Raw genomic sequence first — 3090 nt, 5'->3', positions numbered from 1 at the left:
AAAAAAAAAAAAACTTGTCAAATTATTTAACTATACAGACTTATAATTTGGCATTACAATGAAAGGCTGAATACCAGTTTAGAATTAGCCACTTGAGGGCTGAGTGGTGGTGTACCTGGTTGATCATAATACATAGTACAGTGCACAAGGACCCGGGTTCGAACCCTAGTCCCCACCTGCAGAGGGAAAGTTTGCAAGTGGTGAAGCAGTGCTACAGGTGTCTCTCTCTCTCTCCCCTCCTCCTCTCAATTTCTGGCTGTCTCTATCCAATAAATAAATAAAGATAATAAAAAAATTAATACTTTTTTAAAAAAACAATTACCCACTTAAAAGTGTAAATTTGGGAGTTGGGCGGTAGCACAGCGGGTTAAGTGCACATAGCGCAAAGCTCAAGGACCGGCATAAGGATCCCGGTTCGAGCCCCCAGCTCCCCACCTGCAGGGGAGTCGCTTCACAGGTGGTGAAGCAGGTCTCCAGGTGTCTGTCTACTCTCTCCCCCTCTGTATTCCCCTTCTCTCTCCATTTCTCTCTGTCCTGTCCAACAACGACATCGATAATAACCACAATAATAACTACAGTAATAAAACAACAAGGGCAACAAAAGGGAATAAATATTAATAAAAAAATTTTTAATCTTTTTTAAAAAAGTGTAAATTTAGTTTGTAGATATTATCTCTTCCACCTTACTAGCTCTACTCCTTTATATCTAGGAGTAGAAAACCTTCTGCCAAGTATCATTTGCTTATTTAGAAGATAATATGTTGGCCATACAAAGTTCCCAGCTTAAAAGGTTCCAGTGGCCTTAGCAGGGTTATTAGACCAATATTCCCTGTATCAGACAGTTTGGTTTATAACACAGGGAAAGATGTGTATATGTGGGGGGCAGGAAGTGGCAGTGGCGTAGTTTTCATTAGAGAACTAAAAAACAAAGCTGAAAATATACACTATAGCACATGCTATGGCTTCCATTAGTACTATTAATCTTTAGAATCTTTAAGAGACTTATGTAACCACCTTCCAGTGGAATTAATTCTAATACTCAACACTGAGGTTCCACTTTAACTATTCTAGTGGTATAGTTAACTACTTCAAGTCACTTTGATTTATATATTGGAAAGCTGCATTTTCCAAGGACTGAGGCAAATTTAAGTACCCATGTTCTTGTTGCTCCTTTTTTTTTAATTAATTTATTTTTCTTTTTACCTCCAGGGTTATTGCTCACTGCCACTACTCTTTTTTCCCCCTTTTGTTCCTCTTGTAGCCTTGTGGTTATTGTTGTTGTTGATGTCATTCATTGTTGGATAGGACTGAGAGAAATGGAGAGAGGAGGGGAAGACAGAGGGGGAGAGAAAGATAGACACCTGCAGACTTGCTTCACTGCCTGTGAATCGACTCCCCTGCAGGTGGGGAGCCAGGGGCTGGAACCGGGATCCTTATGCTGGTCCTTGCACTTTGCACCACATGCGGTGTGCTTAACCCGCTGCGCTACCACTTGACCTCCTTTTTTTATTTTATAAGTTATCTGTTACGTTCCTCTTCCTAAAACTAAGCAAATAGAAGTCTTTAGATAGCAGAGAGTGAAAGATACCATGGTACCAAGGCTCCGTCCAATGTAATGGGAACAGGCTTGAAACTGGGTGTGAACGTTAAATGAGTTATTTCATCTGCCATACGTAAAAGTGTTTATTGGTTTTAATATTTTTTAATTTAAGATTTTATTAATGAGAAAGATAGGAGGAGAAAGAACCAGATATCACTCTGATACATGTGCTGCCAGGGATTGAACTTGGGACCTCATGGTTGAGAATCCAATGCTTTTATCCATTGCACTACCTCGAAAACCACTATTTTTAACTAGAGCACTGCTTAGCTCTGGTTTATGGTGGTGTGGGGGACTGAACCTGGGACTGTGGAGCCTCAGGCATGAGAGTCTGTTTGTATAACCATTATGCTATCTACCCCCACCCTATTTTATTTTAATAAGATACAGAGACCAGTCAACTCTAGTTTTAAGGTGCTAGGGAATGAATTTGGGACTTTGGAGCCTCAGGCACAGGAGTCTCTTTGTATAACCATTATGCTATCTGTTCTTACCCAAGTTATCTTGGTTCTTTAAACCACTGATTTAACAGTATCTAAATCACTGTCTAGAACTTAATGACATGATCGACATTTTGTTAGTAGGATAGCTGCTGTTACCTGGTTAATGAGCACCTGATATGTGACTAGTGCAACTGAATAAATTTTAACTGAAAAATTTTAGCCACATGTGGTCCGGGAGGTGGCGCAATGATGGGGCTTTGGACTCTCAAGCATGAGGTCCGGAGTTCGATCCCCGGCAGCACATGTGCCAGAGTGATGTCTGGTTCTTTCTCTCTCCTCCTATCTTTCTCATTAATAAATAAATAAAATCTTAAAAAAAAAAATTTTAGCCACATTGCTACAGTACTTAGACAGGTTTGGACAGGGATGAGGAACATCCAGCCCTTGATTTTCTTTGGTCTTTCCCTGCCAATGGAACCAATGTTTGTTTAGCAACATTACTTGCTGTTAATTTTTTAAATATTTATTTTCCCTTTTTTGTTGCCATTGTTTTTTTTTTATTGTTGTTGTAGTTACTGTTATTGATGTCATCGTTGATAGGACAGAAATGGAGAGAGGAGGGGAGAGAAAGACAGACACCTGCAGACCTGCTTCATACGGAGAGAGGAGGGGGAGAGAAAGACAGACACCTGCAGACCTGTTTCACCGCCTGTGAAGTGACTCCCCTGCAGGTGGGGAGCCGAGGGCTTGAACCAGAATCCTTATGCCGGTCCTTGCGCTTTGTGCCACATGTGCTTAACCCGCTGCGCTACCACCCGACTCCCACTATTAATTTTTTTATTTAGTATGAGGAAGAGCCAGAGCATCACTGTGGCATATGTGATGGTGGGGACTGAATATGCAACCTCATGCGTCTAAGGCCATTGTTTTGTTTTGTTTTGTTTTTGTTTTTACCAGGGCACTGCCCAGCTCTGGCTTATGGAGGTGCAGGGTATTGAACCTAGGACTTTGGAGCCTCAGGCATGAGTCTCTTTGCATAACCATTAT

This window comes from Erinaceus europaeus, chromosome 17 (assembly GCF_950295315.1).
Source record: "Erinaceus europaeus chromosome 17, mEriEur2.1, whole genome shotgun sequence".
Lineage (NCBI taxonomy): Eukaryota > Metazoa > Chordata > Mammalia > Eulipotyphla > Erinaceidae > Erinaceus > Erinaceus europaeus.
The sequence above is the reverse complement of the archived record's forward strand: the minus strand, read 5'-3'. Positions refer to the sequence as shown.